The 27,328-nt window shown below is 38.0% G+C and overlaps 1 protein-coding gene across 11 annotated transcripts in view; it reads right to left on the bottom strand.

Moving 5' to 3' along the window:
- The window catches only part of PALLD (palladin, cytoskeletal associated protein), a 187,296-nt gene that overhangs the window by 65,010 nt on the left and 94,958 nt on the right, over nt 1–27,328 (bottom strand). Inside the window, exon 1 of one of the 11 annotated variants that reach the window (XM_071432035.1) lies at nt 4,017–4,119. The exons of 9 other annotated variants lie outside the window; for them this stretch is intronic. The gene's annotated coding sequence lies outside the window, so the exon portion shown is untranslated. Of the gene's footprint in view, nt 1–4,016; nt 4,120–27,328 lie in introns of those variants that run through there. One more of the 11 variants, XM_071432036.1, reaches the window with a different exon arrangement.

Raw genomic sequence — 27,328 nt, 5'->3', positions numbered from 1 at the left:
CAATGGTTTAAGATAATCTAAGGTAATGAAAGATTTCTTACTCAAATTGTCACTGGAGAGATATGCACACTATGAAAACTAGAGAAAGCAGATTTAGTTGCTTCTTGACTCACCTCACACAGGTGAACAAGGCAGAAAAATCCCAGCAAGAAATTGATCCCACTATATTTATTTATTTATATAAAAGTAAGGGCTGTTTTTCTTACAATTCCTTCCCTTTGTGGAAGGGGGAAGTGCTGGGGAGTGCCATACACAATACACTAATTACAATCACTTTCTGCTTCAATAAAGGAAATACAAACTTCCTGCCTTGGCAAAGATTAGAATGTCTCAAGCAGGTGGGATAAGGGCCATGTAAGTGTCTAGACAGAAATGTGGAGGAAAAGTATTTCCTAAATTTTCTATTCATGCGCTAACCCAGAAAGTAGACTAAACATCTAAAAAGAACTGCCTTAATTATTGGGTCTTCTTCTTTGATAATTATATTTTTAATTATGATAATTATATATTTAATATATGAATACCAAAATGTTAAATTATCTATAATGCTCCAATAAGTTCTGACACTTGTGGTCACAAGATTCTTCACCTTCTGCAGCTAAGAGGTTTAAATTAGTCTTCTATGCATCCTATAATTTGGTTAGTAATTACTCCATACATATTCTTCCAAATGCATCTATTATTGCTACGAAATCATTGCTGAGTATTGCTATTACTGAGTGGGCACTTCCCTCTAAAGGGAATAATGTAGCATTGAAATGCTAGCTGTTAAGAAAGGAGGAATGTTTCCAATGGAAGATGATACATGAATACATAAGTCCACAGGCATATTTTGATTAAATAATATTCTCAGGATAAAAGATTTCCAGTCAATTATTATGTTCTCAAGAATATATCTGGGACTATCAGTCAATTTATATGTTCTACATAATCCTGAAATTTTTGTGGGGAAAACAAAACCTCCTTAGGGCCACCAACTCTTTGCAGATCAGTTAAGGTACAGTACAACCCCCAAATACTTGAAGACTCCTTTCTTGGACAGTAAACAGCAAATGAAAAAAAACACATAGCAATAATATAAAATATTTTGTTTTGAAATGATGGAACTAATGTTGCATATGCTATCTTCATCTTCCAGAGTTTCTTTGAATTGGCCTTTATCTTCATGTCTTTCAGGTGTAGTGTCCACAAATATTCATAATCTACAGGAAATGATGCTATACACACAGAGAAAACCTACATATATGACACCACACTCAGTGACAGTCTACTCTGCTCCCAGGCACATGGATCTACATGAATGTTGGCATGAGTAAAATTGAAAAGCAGCTAATTTAAGTAGAACCAGATGAGAAATTAGGTTGTTGTTAGAGGAACACAATATTTTCCATCAACTACATGATTTTACAAGTATGATTGGTTTCCTTTGCCCAGCTGAGAACCAGGTAAGTTCAATAGGTAAGTCTCTCATGAATCATTTTGAAACAGAGTAATAGGAAGAAATTCTGTAGAGGAGAGAAAGAAGAATTTCTCCATATAAGTGGACTGACCAGCATCCCACAGGTCAGTTCCAGGCAGACTGCTTCCTTGGTCTTCCAATGCCTAAAGCCCAACAGCTGAACATTACTCATCAGATTTACCACTGTGTCCTTACAAAAAAGGAGGCATGCTGTTCTAACATAGCTATTAGAAATGGCTGCTGTAGTCACACAGACCACAAAGTGGATGACAAAACTGCAATCACACTCCTGCTTGTGGAGCAGTTAGATGCCCTCCACAACCATCATATCAGCTTAAAAAATTCTGCAGTTTTATATGTTGCAATCATCACACAGTCTCTGCAAAGAGAAAACAGTACGCTCGAGCTAGTCAATAGGCCCACAATAATTGGTGCATGAGTGTACAGCAAGATGAGCTTTGCCAGTAATATAAACAAAAAGAAAAGAAGAAAGAAACTTCAGAACACTTTGAGGATAATAGACAATTTTCTAGCATTTCAGTAAGTGTAAGAGCTCAGAAACATTTATCTTACATCAATAGTTTTTAATTGTTAGTTAAAACACACTTCAAATTTTCAGGATAGTTTTTTACTGCAAAAATGTTCTTGACTCAGAAAGCAGCAAGAAAAGTTATGTGACGTACATCTGCCAACTGCTAACAAACCTTTACCATATATCCACTGTTGCAATTTTAGGAAAACTGCTATGTCAGATTGCAGCGTGTGATAACTTGTTAAATTCTGACTTTGTGATTATCAGATTTCTACTATCTCAAAGATGAAAGAAATCTCATCTCAAATATGAGATCCACTATCAGATTTCCCCTATCTCAAAGATGAGGATTTGGTTTATCCAAATGAGACACTCCCAATTCCAACAATATCCTACCTGCATATTCCTGTGTGTTTCAAACATTGCAAGAACATCTGTATATCTCCTACCCCACATTTCCAGTTTCTTTTATTCAAACTCTTATCCCTCTGCCCCCACCTTTTCCCACAGGGTTTCTCCTTCTGGCCAGGAAAATCAATAAAAGAACATCATTTCACAGACAGTTCTTTCAGGTTTTGTTCCCCAACCAAAAGCAGGATGCAACACAATCTCTGTCAGAATCTTGTTCTCACAAGATTGCCTCATTTTCATAGTGAAGTGGTTTAGGTACAATCAGTGGGCATGTGCTGAACTTTTTCTATGATTTTTTTTTCCACCCTCTTGTTATCAATTCTATATCTTAATCCTTTTATGTCTGGTATGCGTTGTGAATCACCGACCAGCTCTGGATGTCTGGAAACTGCTGGGCTTTCTTAAAGAACGTCATCAAAACTTTTCCCAGCCCAGAATGCCAGTGTACCTCTGTGCACACAAACCCGTGAGTGAACATAAAACTTTCTGCACAGCATGTAATACATCTCACAAATTTAATTTCAGAAATATAAGGTTTGTTCACAGGAATCATGGTTTCAGTTCAATACAGCCACAGAATACCATGGAAAAACAGTTTCTTGACCTCAAAGCCTAATGAAACTTTGACTGTGTCCACTCCTATTTTTAGATGTGCGCTCTGCAGTGCCATATTCCTTAATATAAAGCTGACCTAAATGTTCCAATAGCAGACGTTGGTTTCTCTTTGATAGCCAATGCATATCTCTGCTTTCCAAGTTTCTGTAAACACATCATTATAAAGAAGGCCAGTCTTACTTTTCCCAGCCTTCTTTCTAATTATGTGCCTACTGCCAGGAAACTTTTCTCTTTTTTTCCTTTTTTTTTTTGTCTTCACTACTAAAATTTAAACAAATATGTGATGTGTGCTACAGATATGAAAAAGAAGGGAAAAAAACCTCTGTTATAAGTTACAAAGTTACTAAGTAACACCAAATTCCTTTCAACAAGCAGTGATAAACATTAGACAAAAAAATTTAGCTACAAGAGTACATTAAGTGCTAGATGACCAAATATGTCTTCCTTATAGACGTATGAATTCCACAGAACAACCCAAAACTCCAGTGTTTGGTTTCATTTGGGTAAGAAGCTGTAGTAAATCTTCTAAAAGATCAAGTCTCCTGCCCATTACCAATTTTCTTAACCCAGAACTATCACTGGGCTCCTACAGATGTCTCGTACAAAGAAGGCTGGGAAGGCACTCATAGTTTTCTGCCCTATCGTATTTGTTAAGGACTGACTTAGCAAGTCTTGGGCTACAGAGATGCACAGAGCCGCTGCCGCCACAAAAGCATCCTTTTTTTGCCTTTGGAAACATCAAGGGGACCGCCAGGGCCAGCAAATAAAGTGCATCAGCCAAACTCGAATGCGACTACAGACGATGAGGCAAACTAAAAGATCAAGAAAGTGTAGATCAAAAGTAGAAATACTCGAAAGAAAGGCGGTCTGCCCGGTCCGATTACAGCATGATTTCATGTTCCCTGACCTTTCGCCTCCCATCACCGCTTCTGCCGTGAGGTAACCTCATCCGAAGAAGACACGTCACCGCGAACTCCTGAGAGTACGCTGCCGTCTTACCTGGGCACGGCGGAGCGGGAGCTCTCACATAGCCGAGCGCCGGTGTCCCGGGGAGGCGGCGGAGCGGAGCGGCGCCCGCAGGTACCCGGGGCTATATAGGGCGGGCCCGGGGCGCCGCTCCGCGCCGTGACTCACTGAGAGCCGCCGCTGCCGGCGCGTCCCACTCCAGCGGCTTCACGTTAAGAGTCCCGGGCCGCCGCGGGCGCCCCGAGGAGTGCGGGAGGGAGGCGGTACCAGGCTGCTGGGAACGGCAGCGAGACGCGGGCTTCCCTCAGCGAGTCGCCATCGGGATGGTCCTACCCGCTGCCGCAGCCTTAGTTACTCCCTCGGAGCTGCAAGAACTGTGACTCTGTGGTACACTTTTTGCCAAAATATGCTCGGGTCCCAGGCTGGAAGCTCACTTTTTTCCTTCCAGGAACATCCATAGCCAGGAGAAAACCTTGAGAAGGCAAGTTTTCTGCAACAGCCTTGAGAAACATCCCAGGCTCTTCCATATTGCCATATAACTGCACAAAAGAGAATTTACTTCAGCTTTTCTGCGAGGCAAAAGTTTCCACGATTGCCACATCATCTTCCTCTGCATGACAGAGTGGGTGGGATGGCGACGTTTAATGTACAACTGCAGAAGCCATGTCTCAAGTTGTTCTTCTAAGTCCTTTAACACTTCTGTGTTCTTTTAAATTAACACTTATGCCACTACTCATCACTACCAAGACCCCAAGTGTTCAGATTAAACTGAATTTAAAACTTTTTTCAGAAAAAAATCATGCTATTGCACTGCAGTTATCTGTTTTACAAATAGTCTTCTGTGCATTCTTCACCTGCCAAAGAGTAGTAGCATCAGTGATCAGAAAAAATTTACAATATGATATAAAAATCTAATTGTTTTGTGATCTAATTATGCAAAACCTTCCAGAGTGTCACTTACTCTAAATGCATTAATTACTACTACATATTCCACTAAGGCATTCATTTGAAGGAAGATAATTCTTCTTTTTTCCTCTTATTTTTTTTTCTTTTTTTTTCCCACAAGGAGATAAAGAGTGTCAGATTTCTATGGTTGGTTCATACCCTTCCTACTATAAGCCACTTGGTCTGGATCCACACAGATTGCTTTCTTACAGGTTACACACCAACATCAGTTTTATAAGCAATCATAGCACAGAACTAATGACTAGTAACATCTACTTCAACATCTGCTTAAAACAAGATAGATCATCTCAAAAGATACATCTATAAAATTACTATTCTCAATTCCATGCTTAGCCCATGGAGGTGATCAGTGGTATCACTTTCATTTACTACCTCACGAGCAGCAAGTAAGTGAATGAACATGCTGCCTTTCAGCTCTGCTCAACATCCTGGACAACAGGCAAAAAATTTTAGGGCAGGTGAAAGCAAGGGTGATCCTCTTTCTTCTCTGGGCTCCAGTTTCTGATCAGTGTGTATTATAGATTAACTCTGGATGCCTGGAAATCTGTTTGGTTTACAAGAACATCACCATAACTCTTTTCTCCCAACTTGGTATGAACCTCCAAACTTTGGTATGAACCTCCAAAATGAGCAAGATCTCTACCTGAGAAATTTCATTCCACAGTGGACAATGCAGAGCAAGGTAGGACTGAAAATTTCCCTGCTTACCCAACCCGTGTCACACCTTTTCACCATAAGCCCTCTTTAGGACTCAGAACTCACTCCACATCACTCAGCCCCTCCAGAACACAACAGGAAGAACAGAGGAATGCTGCCAATTAGGAAAAAGGGTGGGGAAAATGAAGCATCTCCCCATTGCTAGAGCAGAGTGGCATGCCAGGACCTGGCAGTCAGAAGGCTGGCGCTGCACTAGTACCCTGTTTCCAATTCTGGTACATGACTCTGGGGAAGAAGCATGGCAGCTCATACACATGGTATTAAGATAGCACAAAGATAAAAGGAGTATCACTCATGGCTGGTCAGGTCTCTCTATGATTTTTGGTAGGTATGCTTGTCAAGAACTTTATCTGAAAAGCAGAACATAGTTCTGTTGTGGCCTGTAACAGGTGCAGATAATGCAACACACACAACAAAGGGCAGACTGATGTACAGTAGGAAAAGTCAGTGATAGAAAAACATTACCTGGACTTCACACCTCTTAACTTCACCTTCTCCTTTGTATTTGATTATAACAGATTGAGCTAATACTGCATCAAAGACATGCATTAAATTCTCCAACATTTCTTCTGTCACAACTCTTAAAATTTTTGCACATAAGAATTTTATGTCTATGTGTGCATGCGTATGTTCAGTTCATGGGGATGGAAGATGAAAGCAGAGACAACTTGTGCACAGCAGCTGAGTTCAAGACACTTGTCTTTGACTCCACAGCATATTTGGGCATGGAAAGTGAAAATGAAGCTCAGCTTACTGGGAAACAAGCATGAGGCACATTGCAAGATAAAGATCCAAAGAGAAAAGAAGGAAAACCATATGCTTAACTTAATATGATCTGTGATTCTTTCTTGTAAACAACTTTGCCTATAATTCCAGTTCCAGGAACATTTGTTTCTGGTTTAAGGACTTTCCAGCTATATCAACAGCATGACTAGCAAACCAAAATGAGGGAAAATAATGCATACATAAAAAGACAATTGCCTACAACTCCAATTAAGTCCTAATATTAAAAAAAAAAAATTAAAACATAATTATAATGATAACAAACAGCTTTTGGAAAAATGAAGAAGCCAAACAAGTAATTTCTGTGGGCCAGGAAAGACAATGGTAGATATCACTAGTAAAGCAGGCAAACACCAAACTGCCTGAAGTTTTCTTGCTAGCATTCCTTCACACTCTGAGAAGCTTCACAAAATTAAGATTTACTTTTCAAATCACCCCATAAATAAAATGAAATTAGTATTGTTTGAAGTATGAAAACTAAAAATGATGCCTTCAGGAAAGAAAAACTGAAAATGCAGGGAGAAAACCTTTAACAAAGTAATCACATCCCAGCAATGAGTGAAAATAAATGAAAATAACTCAATGAGAGTGTCTGTCAAATTCTTAAACTATTACAGAATAATTTGTAGCATTTAAATACAATCTTTCTGCCTGCAGTGTATCTTCAGTGAAAGAAGTGTATTTTAATAGCATACATATATTTTTATAAATAAAAACAACTGCTGTTTTCCAAGTGCTATAATACAAAAACCTACACTTCTGTTGCCTTTCTTATCTTTGCCTCCTTGATTTTCCCTCATTATAATATATAAAAATTTAGCATTGTAGCTGCTGACTTAACTGAGACATTTAAAGCTATACTGGAGTGTGCAACTCTGATTACACTAGTTAAGACCAGAAGTCTCAATTTTTTTAAATCAAGACAGGATATTTTGACAAAAGAAAAAAATACTACAAATGAAACTTAAACTTAAAAAATTCTGATATCTAGGAAGAAGTTGTGATCGAGATTCAAATGGTGCTTTCTAGGGAGGGACACACATGACATGAGATTTGTTTGGTCTTAAAATCTGGAAATTAATGCGAGGATATAGGCATGCCTGTAAATCAACCCAAATAGTATTCAGCTAGCTACAATGCAGCTTTGCATCATATTACAGTTCCAACATCATTAAACTCAGATGGAAATGTCAGTAAAGTAAACCCAAAGGACTGACCAGAAGAGGGAATTGAAAGAGTTTACAAGCTTCCAAACTGATTCACATGCAGCTTACTGAATTCAATGATCTATGGAGGACAGTTCAGCAATCTCCTTGTTTTTCCTACATAAGGGAAATGCATCCCATTTACACTAGCTGTGCAAAATAAGCTTTGGCATGCCAACCACTGCAGATTTTAAAATTTTATTTAAACAAAAAAAAGTATCTCCATAAAACTACATCACCTCCCATACTGTGGGATAAAACTTTGACAGAAAAGTCAAAGCTTTTCTGCATAGCTTTGAATGTGGATTCCCAAGCCAGAACAGGACACTGATTTTCTTGCAATGTGTGAGAGTTCGAGATTTCTTTAGAAGGCCAGAATGCAAAATTAGGATTTCCCAAAACCAAAAGTGACTGACTATACCTCTGAAATGGTAGTTACCAAACATGTGCCAGTCCAAAGCATTTAGCACTATTTCAAGTATCCTGTTTTACCTAACTTGGCTGGTGTTGGCAGACACTGAGGTAGTAACTGTAAATTGCTTTGTCTGGTCCTATTTCTGTTTGGTGAAATTCACAATGTCTGAACTGGAAGTATCAAGCTATTTGTGGCTTTTGTTGTTCTTAGCACTTCTGGAAAATAAAAGATCACATGTTTGTTGCAAGAAAGAATATTTAGGCAAACATTTCCCATCACTTTCAACTCTGCAAATACACACTATTAAAGTTATGTGCTTTGCAAAAAGGAAAACACAACTAGGGTCAACACTTGATAGCAAATCATACTGCAGCCTCTGATCTAGGAAAACAGGATTTAACAACAACGACAACAAGAATTTTGTAGAAACTTCTAACAGTACAAACAGAAAAACAAAAATTAGAAGTTTCTATTACTGAGTCAATTTTCATAAGGCAGCAGTTACCATTTTTGTGGAAATACACCTATGCTCACATTTGTGCATACATACGTGGTGACGAAGTGACTCACACTCAAGTCTTCTTTGTTATACCACTATTTCACCTTTCAGACTAAAATAGCAAAGGTCCTCAGGGTAAAAAAATTAAATTATATTGATCAGACTTATTGTGCAACCGCTATGACAGCACAGAGGAGAACTGTGGGTCTGCTATGTAGGCACTTTCTAATAAGGAACTGGAACAGTGATGGTTGAACAACAAGCATATGGAGAAGTCAGGTATCCCAATGACTTCCTTAAATTCCTAGATATTTCAGTATCCACATGATTGGTCGGTTTTATCCATGAGTAATCCATGAGATTTCCTGGCCTGCAGAACTACTGATACTGTGTGAGAACTCTGGAAATTAAATATAACAAAATATAACCTAGAAAAAAACCCCATTCACTGCTCAGGCTTTACTTCATAGTAAAGCTGACATAACACTTTTCAGCTGTGATACTCACTTTTACAAGCATTGCCATGGATTTATGAGAGGTCTACCTGCACTTCAGATGCTAAAATTTTTAGAAGGCTTCAAAAAAGTCACAGAGGATCACAGCAGTTTGAATGTCACCTGTAAGTCCTTCCCAGTTCTGAATTCAAATCTCAACAGTACATTCCCTTCTTTAATGGCCCTGATATGGCAATAGTGAGTGTGTTGTATCTTTCAATTAGTTACACTTCAGTAACTTACAGCTGCTGGAATTGTAAGGCCTGTCAGGAAAGATGAAGAAGCTGTTTCTTCTGAGCCAGGCTTCCCTACAGTATTTAAAATGTTTTTCAGTAGCTGTTTATGAGCTGATCATGTCACAATTTCAAGATCAAGGCATAACTTACTTCCTTTCATCAGGATGTCAGGCTCACAGAGCATGTAATTGTTTGCTATAAAGGCTGTGACTTTAGGACACGTTCTGTTGCTTACATTTTCAAACCAGAGCAAACCAGGCCAGTATGTTAAATGTTACTGCTGAAGTTTGTGCCCACAGCTATTTAGTTTTCTCTCTTCTAGGTTCCACACACTCAGCAGAGATTATAGCTCTTCCTTCAGAATATTTGTTGTGTGGATTCTTCCTGCTTTGAGTCTGAAGTGAAAAAGTGAATGGTGTTCCATGTGTTTTTCCACCAGGAATAAGACCTTTTAACTTCAGCCCATATAGGTAGGTAAAACAACATCCCAAGACACTGGATCACATGGCATGAATTTTACACCTATGTTTAAACCAGTACCTAACTTGCATTTCTGAAATTCCATAACATTTTTCCATATTTCATGTTGTTATGAAATGCTTTTCTATCTGAATCATCAGGACAGTTTTAGGGTTTTCTAGCACTTATTTTCTTTCTTTTCTCTCTTTCTCTACTACTGTTCTTAACTGCAAAGACACCTCTGACTCTCAGAGGTGCCTGTGTACCCTTTCTAGATGAATTTCTAAGTTTTCATTAGAACACTACAGTAGACAAAACCTTATAACATGTTTTTGTAATGCCTAAAATTATCTGCAATGGGACTCTTTCCCCTTGGCAAAGGATGACTCATTTATCTTCAGTCTGCTAACCAACGGGGCTGCCAAAGACCCCTCCTTTCTAAACAAAAATCTGTAGAGAGCTTTCAGAAACATGAGAAAATATGACAAACACAGCTTGAGGCTGGCTGAAGATCACAGAAGGATATGGACAAGCCTCGATCCCCTGCATTCAGCACTCGGCTGGTAACAGGAGAGAGCAGCTCCCTGCGCACAAACCGCTTCCCCGGCTTCCCCGGCATCTCCCCCTCTGCTCCTATTCTGAAATCCTCCAGCTCCGACTTCCTTATTTGGTTGCCGGGACTGTTCTTTGTCTGGCTGAGCCCCCCGGGCCGCGCCGCCCCCGGCTCGGCCCGGCCCGGCTCCAGCGGCCACCCCGCCCGGGCCCCGGGCGAGCCGCGGCCATGCCCATGTAAGGAGCAGCTGCCGGGCCGGGCGGGCCGGGCTCCGGCCGGGGCTCCCTCCGTCCGCTCGGCCCCGCGGCAGCCTCGGCTCCCTGCGCTCGGCCGCCGCCGCTTCCCGAGCAGCAGCGCTCCCCGAGCCGCCCCGGCTGCGGCTGCAAACCGCTGGCAGCGAGACAAAGGAACATGAAGCGATGAAGTTCCAGTGTAAAAACTCAGAGATTCCTGTCGTGTTTTCCATTGTTCTTTAGAACAGGTTACAGCGTGTCCTGCGGGGATTTCACTGGTGCTTTCTGCAGAGAAAAGGAATCCCTCAACACTGCTACCTACTTTTTAAAAAGTTGCTGTTCTGTTATGCTACGTGAAGAAACAAAGCAAGACTAGCTTTACTCTCAAAATATTCCGAAACTTTTAAAAGTAGGGCTTATAAAGAGGAGCTAACCTGCAGGAAGACAGTGAAATGTGCTAGGGGAACACTCCCTACTGCTGCTACTGTTGCTTGATACTCAGTTTTAGTAGCACTTCAGGTACTTCATGAGAAAGAACTGACAGTCACACTGTACATGTCTGTATAAGAGCCACAGCAAGCGAGGAAGAACACTCAAAGGAAAAACAAAAACCCAACCAAAACTCAGTCCTGCTGGTCACTGTATATTTTGTTCACATCTTTTAGATTTTTTAGTAGATTGATGTGATAGCCTTTTTTTTTTTTTTTTTTCCCAAAGATCAAGGAATGCTGTAGGAAGTGATTTCTTTCTTTAAATTTAAATGAGAAAATGACAACAGTTCAGGAGAATATGTACTGAATATGTCCACACTGACAGCTGAGACAAAAGTTGATCCACAGAGATCTGGTTATCTGACTAAGGAGCTTATTGAGCTGTTACACCTTAAAAGGAAAACTCTTGACAAAGCAGTGATTTAAAATAAGTAAAAGTGTTCTGAAACACTCCTTTCATGCAGTGTGACAAGAAACAACATTTTGAAAAAAATCAAAGAAGAAGGTATAGCTAAATGTCAAACTTTCTAATTCTGTGTGGGAATCTGGAAGCATTTCTGTATTTCTCAATATGGTTCCCTAGTATTAAGTTATGAAAACAAGTCCTTAAATAATGCTAAAACTCCTTCCATTGTTGCAAGCTCCCGTGGATGTTGGTTGAAGCTGAAAATAAGTAGTAAACTGGAACAGAGAGCACTGCTTTAAGTCACTGATGTACAGGGCAATAGTGACTGCTCCTGGACACAAGTGCCTGAAAAAAATAATTACAGAGAATACAAAGGTGCATTTATAACCACCTTCCTGTAAGACTCCAGCTGCACTCAAGTCAGTTGTACTTTCAGTTCAACAGAAAACTGACTCTGGTATTTTTATACCACATTCTTGCCCTCAACAGAGGCCTGAGCAAGTTTGTTTACTTGTGAGAAACTCTCAAACTAGAAAAACATAAGGAAACAGCTAAATAAAATAACAGAATAAATATATTGATGATATCATGATTACATTACATATTTAAATTAGCATGCTAAAATTCACCTCAGAAAACAAACAAGCAAACCAAACAATTTCAGCAAAATAAGAAACATATAGGAACAGTTTAGGAGAATTTATGCCCATAAAGATCAGGTTTCAAGTAGTCTGTTTCAAGATTAATGTAAATAAAACACCCCCACTGACAAAGAAAATGCTAAAATAAAAATCCAAACTACAGAAATATTTTAAAAATAAATTAAACTAAGGTCACAAAGATATAGCATTGTCAAATAGTAATTTAAAACAAAATGTGGTATCTTATGGAGCTCATCCTTTCTACTGCTAAAGGCTGCAGAAGTACCAGTTTATTTCAGAACTACTTTATCATCTTCAGCAGGTGTTCAGGCTACTGACAAATAACTCACTGCTGATTCTGCAAGCAATTTACTGTCCAGGCCCTGTCATCTGACATCAGTTCATCTGAATGGAACAAATGACACCACAAGAGACGTGGTCAGGGTAGGAGGACATATCCTTCGACCTTTGACGTGCTGTTCTACATTTGCTCTTCTTCTGTCTCTGCTGCAACAGAAACTGGCAATGCTCTCAAGAAAGCAATCTAAAAATCTAAGATAAATGCATATGAAAGCTTAGGTTTCTACCCTTGCAGAGAGGGTGACCTCCCAGAGGTCTGGAAGTTACAACTCAACTGATTTTCAATGAAAGTTCCAGTCCTCTCTTTGTCTGGTGAAACAGGTTTCAAAGAACAGGTTTTGTTTCTCTAAATACTGCAGATAGCTAAATTGCTGCCATTGACCCCAGTGGCAATCTTAAATGTGCAAGTTTATTTCCATGCAAGTAGAGCATAAATGCTCCCCGTGTCATCTTCTCTTTTCAGTACCTGCCAGTTTGTGCTTCCTTCACCTCCCCCAGTGAACCCCCTCACTCCAACTACTCCACAGCTCACAATAAATCCACAGGTCCAACTAGACTGAGCCATGGCAGCCTCCTTCTCAGGGTTTTGAAGCACTGTCCTCAGAGAACCACACCATATCTTGTCTCTCCTTCACTTCTGCCAGAGGGTGCCCTCATGCTGTCCTGCCCTACATCCATGTTACTGCAGTTTCATGTGGTCAAAAACTAGAAGGCTCTGCATGAGCAGTGGAACAGAAATGTGCTCTAAAAGATCACATCATTAACCCAACAGACTTGAGTAGTTTTATCATCTGAATATGAAAGTATTCAGCACCAGTGTACAACCACTCACCAAGGTTAGAGTACTGGCAACAACTGTTTCAACCTGCTGCTTGGAAACACTGAATTCAAAAACTACAAAATCTTTACTATTATTAAAGGAAATATGAAAACAATGAAAAAAAAGTCAGCATTTTATCAGTATATTAAAACTGATTTTCTGTGCTAATGTTCAGCTTTGTAATAAAAACTACTGGCATTGTAGCATAAGCACTAAAACATTTAGTGATACTGTAAAACATATTCAATAACACAAAATCATATTTCTCAGACTAAACATCTTATCATATTCTGAATGTATAGATACACATACTGATAATACATTTTAATAAAGATCTTCAAAAAATTCCCTGCTAAAGTATGAGTCTGTGCATTGACTTAACTGATAAAACAGGCCCACTGTACACTAGCCAGTTTGTTCATTAGCACAACTGTCCAACAATAATTACTACACATCAGTTTATAGTTTCAACTGAATTATCATTTAATCTTAATGCATGTTTTTGTGATTATAGACCCATGGAAGCAACATTAATTATATAAGAAACCCATATCAAAATAATATTGTCAGAATTTTCAGTGTAGAAGTACTAAAACTTATGCTGGGAGAGACCTGTATGAAAGCTACTCTGAAATGTAAGGTAGTTATGAGTGGTCAAAAGTCATGCATTAAGTTATATTTAGAGCAGCAGTCAAGGACAATGCACATGTCTGAGAGAGCTGGGCACAAATTCTTGGGAAGAGGAAGCACTATTCTCCATATGCATAGCTGGCAAACCCCATTGCATTTAGATCTGGAAAAAATTTACCAACATGTTTTCATCAAAATGGAGAAAATACACAGAACAGCAGCAGAAACAGCCATCAACTGCAAGTAGATGGCCATTTTTCAGTCTGGTTTTACAAAGAAATGTATCATGAATGACTTTGTTACAGGATAACTAGTGATATCTGCAAGTGGTAAATAGTAAATAAGCACAGACTGCTGTGAGGAGCAGCAGAATGAAATGAAGAAATGAAAAATTGAAGCTTACTAAAAATGGAAAACTTCTCAGTCTTATTCCATAGTTTGACTCATCTCAGTCTGTTGGGCAAAATAGAAGTGCTAAACAGGGAATAAAGCAGCGCTGTAACAAAATTAACAACACAAAAGAATTTTAGCTCTCTTGGTGCAGTGTTCTAGTAAGATCTTCCTTTGTAGGATGCTCACAAGTTGAACAGAACTTTGAGGAACCAAAACCCTCCATTATGTATAACAAAAAGACATGCATCATGAAGATTGGAGATGTCAAAGTACAACATGCTAAAGACTTAATTTTGGTTTAGAAATCAGGTTTCTTCTTCCTAGACATTAAAATGTATAAAACCAGAACTAAACAAAACAAAACAACCCTCAAAAAACTTCAATAGTAATTTGCAACAACTGATTTTATGGGTAATGTACTCCTGGTGGGAGTTCAGAATTACTTTTAGAAGATTTGTAGACAAGATTTTTATGCCCTGTTTACATTTTCTGGGAGCTTAAGAGAAAACAGTCTGAAATAAGCTGCAGCTAACATGCTACAGGAAATGAAGGAAGAGAACCAGACTTCTCAAGAAAGATTTACATTTATATAATGGTGATGGCTATATTTTGGCTTAGAAAGAGGAATGCAATTGTTCTAAAATACACAGAAAAGCTGTTGACTAGTGTTTCTCCTTACTTAGTGGATCATGAGCCACTCTGCAACAAAATGCTTTTTTAAGAGAGCTCTTTCACCATTGCACGATACTTTGTTTACAGACCAAAACATCTTGCATCAGCAATTCCTCTCTGTATGGCAACCAAAGAGACACTGAGCCAGCACAACCCTCGCTTACACCAAATGTAAACCCACCAGGAGATTTTCCATGGTTTCCATGGTGGAAGAATTCAGTCTGTTGGTAAGCAGCAATGTGTTCTTGTGGAAGTGTAACATCATCTTTTATGGAAGATGTCCACAGCACATTGATAGAAGAACCTGCAATCAGCTTTTCACCACTTTGTGACATTTACATTTGTAGGAATCAGGTGCCTTTGAAATTGAAGTTTAAAAGATGAAATTAAATAAAGGGGTGTGTTTAGTACATCTTAAGGACATTATAGCATGCGAGCACTTCTGTAGAGAATTAATTTATTTTACATGATCTGAATAGTGCCAGAAATCAGACTTTTTCTCTGCACTAAACTGTGCCTATATTTGGCTTGATCACAAGATTTTTTATTTAAAAAGAAACAAGCAAAATCCCTTGCTACCAAAGATTCAGTTTTGGACATGTTCAGTATGACATCATCACTTCAGCCAGATTTTTTTCCACTGGGTCAGAAGTCCATGAATCACACACATAGAGTGGCTTACAGGGGATCTCTGGGCTGCTCCTGGCTTAGCAGGATGTCTCTAGACATCTTGTTCTGACTCACAGATAAAAGGCATAAGAACTGAAAGCAAGGATTTTATCTTGCTTTCATTCCCAACATTTGTTCAAGATGACAACAGGGCAAGTTGTGAGATGCTGTACGGTGACAGAACAGAGATTAAAGGAACTCATAGGAGACTAAGAAAGTAACTTGTAGCTGACTTTATAAACTCATTTTCATGTAATTTTTGAGATCTGTTTAGGTAGAAATGGATGAACAAACTTGTCCAAATTAGTTTTAACTTTGGTTTTGACCCAGTCTTACAGGTTCAAATTCCACAGAAATCTTTTGAGAGTTTGCACCATGTATCTCTTTCTGGACTTTTTACTCTTATATTTGGGAAGCATCAAGTTTTGCATACATCAGCTATTCAGCTGAGATGAAAATAAACTGCAAAGGGATATAGTATCATAAAACTTCATTTCAAGAAAGTACTGTAAGACAAATATGTTTTTACTGCAGTAAACCTGAATATTAAAATGCTACATTTCATTCAAGCAGGATTATTGGAACAGTTTTGCAAAATCTGTGATGTGTGACATAAACCTGCAGGTTTGGATGCCTTCCTAAGATGTATTCTTCTTAATCTAAATTACTTCACATTAATCACTTCATTTTCGCTATCTAGTTTCCCGTGAATGCTGTTCATTTTTTCCCATATCTTTTTTTCCCATGACCATAAATGGTAAAAAGATTGTGCCATACATTTAATTATTTCTGTTGTTTCATATTGAATTTTGATAAAAACTTTACCACTCTCACTATGCAATTCTATTTTAAAAAGGTGGTTTTCACTTTAACCTCAATTAAAACATGCAATAAAATGTCCTACACTTCTGTTGTAGGATAGAAATATTAACCTGAAGATATCCAGAAGACTCTGAAGTATTCTACATATGTTTCTTCTCCAAAACAGTATTTTTCATTGTTAAAGTGAAAATTTAAATAAAAACAAAACTGGAAGTATCTTTAAAAACAAGGTTGAACAGCTATCATGGGGTATCCTGTGGTAAAATATTCTGAAAAGTCAATGAAGAAGCAGACACACAGAATTTCTTAAAAGCACTGAAATTCTATTTATCTGTATAGGTTTTTCATTAGGTACAAGAACTTTGCAAGTTCTTTCATTAGGTACAAGAACTTTTGCAGTTTCCATGTGTTAAAAAAATCATGCTCTGTAAAAAACCAAAAAACCAAGCCCCAAATTTTGGCAGTTTGTTGGGGTTTTTTTGTCTTACATGAGTTGTTATAAATGATATTTTGCTTTCACATGGTTTAATTAGTTTTTAAGGTCCTACTTGAATTTTTAACTAGACTTTAAAATTATAGGAGATTAATAAGGGAAACGGAGTAGATAACATAGGTGCTAAGGTGCTTTGATATTTTCCTTTTTACAGTGTTAGGCCGTGAGAGAGACCGCTCTTTGACAAAGCTAAACAACACATGACACCTGCTTTGAGAACATGACAAAGACTGTGATGTGAGGTTTGAAAGCTCAAAGTTCCTCTGAGAAGATATACTCCAAAAGGAGTGCTGCAGGCCAGAGCCTAGAGGTGCTGAAAGTTTCATGAGCTTCTGCAGGTAACCACTGTGAAGGCAAGTGCAACTGCAGCAGTCATCCTTAAGCAGCAAATTCAATTCATGGTATCACAGCTATCCTGGTGTATAATTATTTACCATTCACATTCTACTGATATCAATAGGTACAAACAACAAAAGAAACCCATGTTTAAACAACTCCAGAAACAGAAACCATACCAAAACTTGTCTGGACTTTTCAACAACTAAAGGAGCAAAGCTGAGCACGGACCTCTGAACCATTTGCTGCACATAAACTCCCCTTATTGCTGGCAGGTCTTTTCACTGGCACAAGGAAGCCAGTATCTCATTATTACTCTAAATTACTTGCTCTTCCTTGCACTTTCTGTTGTGTGTTTTAAGGACCTTTTGTCCTCCCTCAGCCCACCTTAAAGAACTGCAATTCTTTTTTGTATTTTGGATAGTCAGCTAGGTAACTACACCAGCTCACTCTTCAAAACCCTGCCTGTCTGACTGATTTATTTGCATCACTATTTCCTGGCTTGTTCTTCTAAGAAATACTATATAGCTTCCTTTACTCAAGTACACATTCCAGAGAATACAACACACAGAGAAGTGAGGAAACAGTCTCACGTGTATGTAAAATGCAATACAATGTTTTGGCTTTTGAAACAAGGAGCTGCAATTCTGGTCACTGATCTGGGAAACAAAAACATGAATTATTTCAGAGAATGGGAAATGAAAAAAAAAGCCCCAAACCAATAGCCACTAAATAAAAGCTGAAAAATTTCAGAAAATGGTAAAAGGAAAAAAAAACCCAACCCAACAAACCCAAAGAAAAGGAAAAAAAAAAGCAAATTGCACTTAGTAAAGCCTACAGGAATCAACTGGCTTCAGACCAAAAAAAGGCTAATGGAACATAGATTACCTAAGGAGAAGTGAAATAAGTTTCCAAGAGCCATGGAAGTTGTTTAAGACAAATACTCATTGTACAGGGAAAAGAAAACAATTCCACTGGACCATTTTCCAAATGCCTGATCTTGCACTCCTTGCACAGCCTAATTCCCTTTAAAGTTACCAGTTTAGGCTATGTGTTTGGGTTATATAACTATGTCTTACAAGACAAATGCAAAGTAGTACAAAGCAAAATTATAACCCAAACCAAGGATTAGGGAAAAAACCCCATAGCTAGACAAAAAACCCTAGAAATCTGGAAAGAAAACTACAATGAAAATAGCTAGAGGTGAGGTATATTTCTAATCCCTTTTCCTAGAACTGGAAAAATACTGAGGAGGAAATTCAGAGTAAAGGGGGTGAAACTGTGAAAGTTAAACAGTCTTGACAAAAAGAGAAATATTTGAGTAACATTTCCTAAACTACTTTAAAAGGGAGTAAACTAACCAAATGCCATCTGAAATTGGCTGTATGCCCACCACTTTGGTTGACTTTAGGGTCAGTAAGACAGAGGACAGACATAAGCTAGCATAGCTGAAAAATCAATACAAATATAGTTAAAACACAGATGGAATTTATTATAGAGCAGCTGGAAATGCAAAGAAAGAATTCTGTGGATCCATACCGATAGTGTAACTTTGAAAAATATTCTCAAAGTATGAAAGTGCTTTACAAAACAAACAACTTTAAGAAGTGGTGTTAGATGTAGTCATACTACAGAAAACAGACTGTTCTACTCTGAATGTCTGGCATAATATTTCTGATCAGTTTAATAATGTTACCTTTCAAACCAGTCCAAACAGACTTGCTAATGAAGATCAATAAATCCTTTACATGAGAATATAATGTGCATATGACAAAATCCACAAACTGGACAGAAAACAACTGCACAAAATAAAATGGGAAATTCTGAGTGGCTTCTTTCACCCTTGATTTTCTGCTAATATATATTCTGGTTAAATTTTCTGGTATTTTGCAGTTTTAAAGAATTCCTGTAAACCTTTCAAGACATTCATCAATGTCAAGATTTTTATTCTGCTGGGAGTCATGTCAGAATCAACACGATAAATGTTACCATGAAGTATTGCTAGTGAGTCATTGTTCAAGAAAGTTTCCCAAGGTACCACTGCACAGGACAGCCAGTGATATCTTGTAAGTTTTATATTTCAACAACCCCTGTTCTAAAATACTCTGTACCAAGAGTGACACGTAAAAGATTTTTGTTGAGGGTGTATCAAAGCCACCTTCCACACTAAAAATGCAGTTTCACTGTTATTTTGGGCCAATACTGAAAGGGTAGTGCTCTGGTGAAAAAACTTTTTTTTTTTTTTCTTATTTTTCAACTATATCAGCTACTTAATTGATCTAGTCAAGTGGCTGCATGATTGCTGGTGCCTTTGCAAGGGGAGAAGTTGTAAGGTGGGGGTTGAGGAATATAGGTTTATCCTTTTTGTGGCCCTTGGTGCAGCATAATCCAGAGAAAAAACTACCCACTGCAGCAACATGAAGGAACTAGATTCTGCCATGTATCTCCTTGAGATGTATCTGGCATCTGAGACTTCAGATGAAGAGAACAAAAAACTGTGAACCTTCACACTTAGAGACTGGACAAACAATGCATAAAGAATTTATAAAATACTTCTTAGAGAAAACTACGAAACTCAAAGGATAGCAAGGTCACTGAGAAGCAGGTTACAGGTATTTCATTGAGAAGATCTCCACCTGCTTAAGAATGCTAGGTCATTTCTGAACCAGAGTATGATTTTATTACCCCTTTTTGTCTCTATTGAGACAAATTCCTTCTGATCCTTCTTTGCAAAGTTAAAAAAACTTCATCTGACAGCAATGGCTCCATTAGATCTTGCAGTCTCCCTGATATGGTGTAGAATGGTTGACTAAATAAACATTCGAGGATACTAAACATATGTTGAATTCTCAGATCAAAACTGGAGAGGTAGATAATCTTTTTTCTGCTGTTGTTTCTCCAAAACATCTGTGGGATATTAGATATGTGGGCAGCAAAAAACCCCATTCCCTCTTTAATCCTGCAACAAGCAGTTCAAGGAGCAGAAGAAGATCCCTACTTGGCAAAACAGCTTGGTTTCTGCATTTCTGTTGCTGGAGGGAGAGGTAATTTACACTACCCTACCTACTCAAGCAAACTTTCTTCACTGAAATGACATTCACCTTGGGAATGCACTGATAACTATAGTGGCAGAGAGAAACCTGCCAAGGTACACACTGCCTATTCTACCCCTCTGCACCACTAGCTCTGTCCCTCTGCAGTGCCATTGAAAGGTCTGGCAACATCAGCTGCATAAGGCAGCCACAGGTTCCATCTACAAAGAGTCACTATTGAGTGGCTGGTGTCTCGAATTCATCTTTACTGAATAATGAATTAAAGCATACAATTGTTTCTGGAAGTGTTCATCTCAAATCGAAAAAATATTACTCAGTCATGTAACTAAACTAATTTGTGTGCAGTGGCCTTAAATCTAAACCACAGTTACATCACCTTCAAGTCACTAGACCTACAGATCTGTAGGGCAGTCTGTATGGCTAAACTTCCATGAGACAGGTTCTTGTCTCACTACAAGGCAAGGGGGGAAGGGAAGCTGTCCTGAAAGGTTTTCAAGAACTTCTCTAAGCCTTTCCAACTACATAGCAACTAACCCTTCAGGATACATTAAGACTAAAGTGTAATGCTGGGCCAGCTCATGAGAGTAATTCTGACCACAAATAAATTTCAGGAATATTCTTCATACTTGGTCCAGAACATAGATTGATGTGATGTCACTCCTGATATTCTGCAGGACACTGTCAAACAGTTGTCTTGTTTAGATCCTTCCTTTGGGAGCTTCAGCTCTTGACTTTGATTTGTCTGCCTGATGTAAGCTAAGGCTCTCCTATCCTCCCACCTCATGGTTGAGGTATATCAAAAATGTTTGTTGGTTTTGGGTTTTTCTTAAACCATGAAAAATAACTGAAGGAGATTTAGTAATTATTATGTATGGCTGAAAATGGGACTGGATTAATAATTTACAGTCTGAACCATTTCTTGGTCCCTAGATAGAGAACAAGTTTGGGTAAAAAGTAAAATGGAAGCACATGAAAATAAATCCAATGTTACACAGGTTATATTAGTGAGATTGTTGTGGCCCTGAAAATGAACAGCCAAAGCATAGAGCAGAAAATCCTCATGGCATGGTTACAACTGTAGTTTGTAAGAAAAATCTACAGCTTCTGTGTAAACAGTTAATAAATCAAAATGTGGAGGTCACTAAAAATTGTGTTATTCCCTAGTTCCCTATTTACCTGATCTCACCAATCAGTATTTTGGCATTGTTCCTTATTAAAAACTTCTACCAGCTTTTATAATCTGCTAGATAGTGGGTCAAAGTGAATGAATATTATTCCATTACTGCTTTTACTGAAAAGCAAATACTCCTCAAGATTTTAAAACTCCTGCCAATATATTTTCATAGCCATGGAAAGCAAACAGCCTTGCTTGAAATCTTTATGCAAAGATATAAGCAGACATCCACAATTAAACAAGATAGGTACCAGCTTCCCTTTGAATGTATAAGTAAGATTAATTAGAAAGTAAAAATAAATAAGCAAAAACAGTGGAACTGTCATTCTAGTTGCCTCATACATTTTTTCACATAACAGAAGGAGAGCTTTACATGAAGAGGGCATATTCCTAAATTCTCAGTATACTCTTGAAAGAGCATACAGCAGGACACTTTCCTCATTATGGAAAATGTGATTACATATTATTTTCAGCAATATTTTTGGCTTTTGACATGAAGAGGATGCATAAACTATGCTGAAGTTGTCCATATTGGTGTTTTGGTTTTCGATTCAGAGTTGTAGTAGTGGGAGCTATAAGGAACCTAGAAATTAGCAAATGTCCTAAAATTAGCAAATGTCCTAAAATTAGCAAATGTCCTAAAAATTAGCCTAGAAATTAGCAAATGTCCAGTAGCATTGATTTGCAAGGACATAAAAAGTAGAAGAAAACCAAGAAAATCAGTCTTCTTACATGGTAAAATACAATTTGAGAAGAGCGAATGGTGCACCCTGAGTCTTTTCATGAGATAAAATCATAACGTGTATTGATGGGGCACCTGGACCCTGAAGTGCTCTTGGGCTCTGCAGATGAATAATCAAAACAACCACTGCAAGAACTTGTCTCCTTACTAACATCAGTGATGTGTGAGCAGGCTCCTAATATAGCTTTCTTTGCGTGCCCAGAGCAGTGTGAACCACCCCTAGCCTTTGCAAGCAGCCTCTTGCACAGTGACTGGTAAGCATTTGCTTTATGTCAAATGCTGGAACAGTTTTTCCGGTCACAAGGATAGAGAATTCCAGCAGTTTGTCAGGAGCTGTATTTGCTGTGTGTGCTTGCTAGATAGACCTGTATCCTGTGAAGCACCACAGTTAATATCAGACCTAACTAATTTTGAAGCCATAAGGTCATAACTTCAACAAACCAATAAGTTCTTTCATAAGAAGTTAGCTGTTAAAATATTAAATGTAGTAAGTGAGCCATTAGTTTAAGAATTCTCAATTCTTAAAGCATTTGAATTTGTTGCTAAAGTCCTAGCAATCAGACTAAGTCTGAAGTGCTTCATGTGTGGTCATGAGTGAAAATAAAGAAGTAAAATAGCCTGACAGTCAAGAAACTGTAAGGAAGTAAGGGTTTCCTGAAATACCTCCCTTAGGGAGCTTAAACTAGGAGACTGGGAGTTATAGTATGCTTCACTGTTAAACTAGAGCATGGAATTATCTAAAGGAAAGATGAACTAGCAACTCACACTGTTTGAAAATCAGTGGGATGAAGCACCTTTACAGCCTCTTCCTAGTTTACAGTAAGTGGCTACAATCCTGCCTAGGATGCTTTTCCCCCCTAATACAATAACAAAACAGTTCCATTCAGATTCTTCTCTAAAAGGCAATGCATGAATGTTTCTCATTCTGTTTCCAAGTAGACTGATAAATATATGCAAACAAATACATTCCCACAGGGAGAAGAGTCTGGTTCAGCAAGTTCGTATAATTCATTCTGAAATGCTCGATTGTTCTGGCTGGAGCACCCAGTGTTTTTAATCTGCCCAGGAAAATCCTTTTTCACATTGCCACTTCAGCAAAAGAAAGCCATTGTAGAAGCATTTTTTTAGGTGGTTTTTTTTGTTTTTTTTTTTTTTTTTTTTTTTTGCTTTGTGGAAATAGTTTTAGAGTCATACCTTTAAAATGAGAAAAACCAGCTGCAGCATACAGCTCATATCAATTCACATGGGTCCATGCTGCAGCCACTCACAAATACCCAAACACTGATACCCTACAACCATTTTTATGGATGTTTAGACTAAGTGCTACTATAAACACTACACGCAATTTTACATTTACTTTTAAAAAAGAATGGTTTCCTTTTTTTTTCCCCAAAAGCAGAGCTATGAATAGAAAAACACAGATACAGACCCATTTTCAATGTTGGCCTCAAAAGCTCAGACTATTGCATACTGGTCTCTAGCATTAAAAGCAAAAAACCCTTTGGTGATGGAATTTTGACATCTAACAAAAAAAAAGCTCCAAACATTTTTGCACGTGGACCAGGCTTTAGATAAGAAGCTGGCATGACTGCATCCTAATTTATCTGATCTTCTTTACTTTTCTCTAATACTGAGAAAAACACTCAACTGCAAATATAAGTTGTAGAAAAAGAAATGTAATCATAAAATATAAATTATCTACTTGCTGGGAAAGAGAATTTGCCATATTTTCTGACTACTTTATTTTGCCTCAGATTGTACTGTTTCATGCAATTTTTGCTTTACAATCTGATGCCTTACATAATTCTGTGAAGTGTCTCTATGGCTCTAAAATCATAATTCCATACGAATTATTACGATGTTAATAGAAGATAAATGTTTTCATTACACTGTAAAGAGGTTTCAGCGTCTCAGACATGCACAGCTGCTCTTGGCACAATCTGATAGAGACCAACATGTAGCTGGGGACAAAGAATGGAAATGTTAAGTGGAACACAAACATTTTCCGTCAGTAATTTCAGGAATTTGAGTGTTCCCCTCTTATTCAGTCACTTCATCATCCCTCTAGGCACCATTGCTATAGTTTCCCACCTCTCTGTTGACACAATTGTTTGTGCAATTTGGCTGCCATGTAACATAAATAATATTTCTAATAAACTATTATGATTTATTTCTGTCACCTCAGAAACAAACAATTTATTTTTATTCTTCTCTCTCAAATAAATTACTAGTTGACCTATGAAGCAAAATTCACAGTTGCATTGCATAAATTTGGAAAAAAAAAAACCTTTTACTGAAAGTACAAGATGCAAGATTCCCAATAGCACTACAACTGTACAGCAGAAGGAAAGACAAGCTTACCCTGAAGAGAACCTACATTTGGTAATTTTCATAGTTAGGGTGATTGTCTGGTTTTGAGTAAATAGCAGAAAAATGGAAGGAATTTGGGGAGAGGCTACTATGTTTGAAGAGACAAAAATTGAGGGGAGTGAGACAGAACAGGGGGTGGGCAGGAAAAGGAAAAAGAACAAAATACATGGAAAGGAACATCATTTTACACTGCTCTGTCCCTGTGTAAGTTTCTACAACTCTCCAAATGACCTAGCATTCCCTCATACTTTTCTGAAGCCTAGGGTGAAACTCACTAACAGAGAGTATAAATCAATTGCAGGTGTTTCTTTGGAGTCTGATTTTCTAGGATACTTACTGCAGCTTTATCTTTTCAGTTACCAAACCTCAAGGGACTGTAAATCCTCAATGAGAAAGAAAAATCAGCAACATAAGGAGCAGATGAACTCATGGATAAAAATCCTGGGACAGAAATCCTTACTCTTAAACTAAAAACCATTTGTACTGCACTGTCATGAACTAGAAAAATCAAAACAACAGAACAGAAAAACCCAAGAGCAACAATAATGTTTCTTTCAGTAGAATTAGTGAGCAGGAGAGCATCATTACTGGAATGGCAGGAGTTCTGAAGTCACAGCTTCACACAGAGATGTTTAAAGGTGTCACTGTTATTCAGAACCCACTGCCCACTGCTTCCACCCTAGTGCCAGCACAAGCATTTATGTAGGCATCTGCTGCATTTACTGTTTCTCACCTGGCATGGCATCCTGGGCTACTCTTTATCTGATCCAAGCAAAGAAGATCCATGGAACCAGCCTGGCAGAAGGAAAGCCAGAACAGGGTGATGGCATCTTTGACTTATGCTTGTTGGAAGTGCATACAGGAGACTACAGCCTAAACTAATCCTCTCACATCTTTCTGTACTGGTATGTTGAAAGTAGGCCAAAGCAGAAGAGGCCTCCAGGAATGCATATCACTAACAATATCTATTCCTGAGAATCCATAAAAAACCCCTATGAAATAAAAAGCAATACAAGCTACAGAAGACTGGAAATATTTCAGTCCTTCCTCCCATCCATCTAAGAAAACTATGCTTGCTACAGCAAGTTTAAAATACCTCCTTCACTTGCTATATGACTGACTTGCTCTGAAATTATTCTTAGCATTAAAAGTTCTTTGAAAGATCACAGCTGTACAGTACACAGTAAAAACATTCTTCAAACAGAATGTTTTTTCTAAGGTTTCCATGGAGTATTTGTGGGTCATTTGGTTATTACAACCACCCACTAAAAACAGTAACCTAAAGTATGTAATTAATTGGTCTAGAAATAACTGGTGTCTTTCCTCCTTCCCAGAGCATGTTTGCAGTGATTTGGAGTTAACCTGCCTTGTTTTGGCAGGCTGTCTCTGACTGAGCTGAACAAACCAGTTCTAAAGAGTCAGCTTCACTCTACCTGAAACATCTGGCATTTTGGTAAAACAAGAGCCTATCAAATGAAGTTTGCATTTAGAGCTACAGATTTTTTCTTTCATTTAAAAACAGTCACATATAAAAATAACCTTACAGCTATGAACTGCCAAGAAACTCAAATTGTAAATGCACTGTCACCATTTCACATGTTCTGTGCTGCTTTAGCAGCCTTATTTTGTCATGAATAATGCTTATCTACATATATAAGTTGAACTTACATACAAAGTCAACTCCAGTTCCAGCAAGCTTAGATTAGATACCTAAAACCTGACTTCTAACAGATTGTGTGAACTCTGTGTGAAGACTGACCTCTAAATGACCATGTGAAATGAGCCTCACCAGTGAGACACCTACTCTACCCCACTAGAGAGATAGTGGGTTGTTCAGATTTGCTCCTGAAAGACAAAGATGTAGAGAGGTTAATTGTAGACACAGTTCTCGGCAATCAAAGCCAAGAGAAAAAGATCCAGTCTTAATAAGTTTGAATCTGTGAAGAATTAAAAGCACACAACATACTAATACTTGTGGAGTAGCAATATGCTGTATCTATTCCATCAATAAACATGCAACTAGCTCGAGGCATGCATCTTCAGCACAATGGTCAAATAAGGAAAAACCAAGAGCAACAGCCAAAAAACCTGTACCAAAACTAAGATGAATGCAGAAGTATTTTCCAGGTAAACACCAGAAAATCAAAAGTGAACTCACATTTAGCACACCTTATGCCTAGCTCAATGATTATCATACACAGTTTCTAAATTGGAGAGATTGAGGTTTCCTTTTGAGTACTGCAAAATATTTTTAAATAAAGGAATCTTCAAAAAGGATTATCATGGGAATACACACACACACATGTACACTACTACCCAATAGCATAACCACAGACCTCATCCAATTACATTTGAGATAATTTTTATACATAGAAGGAAGGATCTGGTAACCCTATTATTTCCACATTCTACAAGCTGTGTGTAACATCATTGTTCTGAGGACTGGTAAAGGATATAGTTGGATTCTTCTCCAAGTAGCACAAGACTGAATCATCTTTTGGGAGCTTAGAACTTACAGAAATTTACAATGGTTTGCAAACATTTAGAAGAGATGAAATTATTAGTATCTGAAAAACCTACTCTCTTTCTTTCTAATTTTCTAATTCTTTCACGTTTTCTAACTCTTTCATGTTAATATATACAGTTCATTTCAAAGGTCTTGTAGAAGTCTATACCTTTAAAAAAAAAAAGAAAATAAAAAGTATTATTTACT

Source organism: Agelaius tricolor, unplaced genomic scaffold, assembly GCF_023055355.1.
Source record: "Agelaius tricolor isolate 1412-34295 unplaced genomic scaffold, bAgeTri1.0.p SCAF_8, whole genome shotgun sequence".
NCBI classification, from domain to species: domain Eukaryota; kingdom Metazoa; phylum Chordata; class Aves; order Passeriformes; family Icteridae; genus Agelaius; species Agelaius tricolor.
Note: the sequence above shows the minus strand (reverse complement) of the source record. Positions and strands in the feature narration are given on the sequence as shown.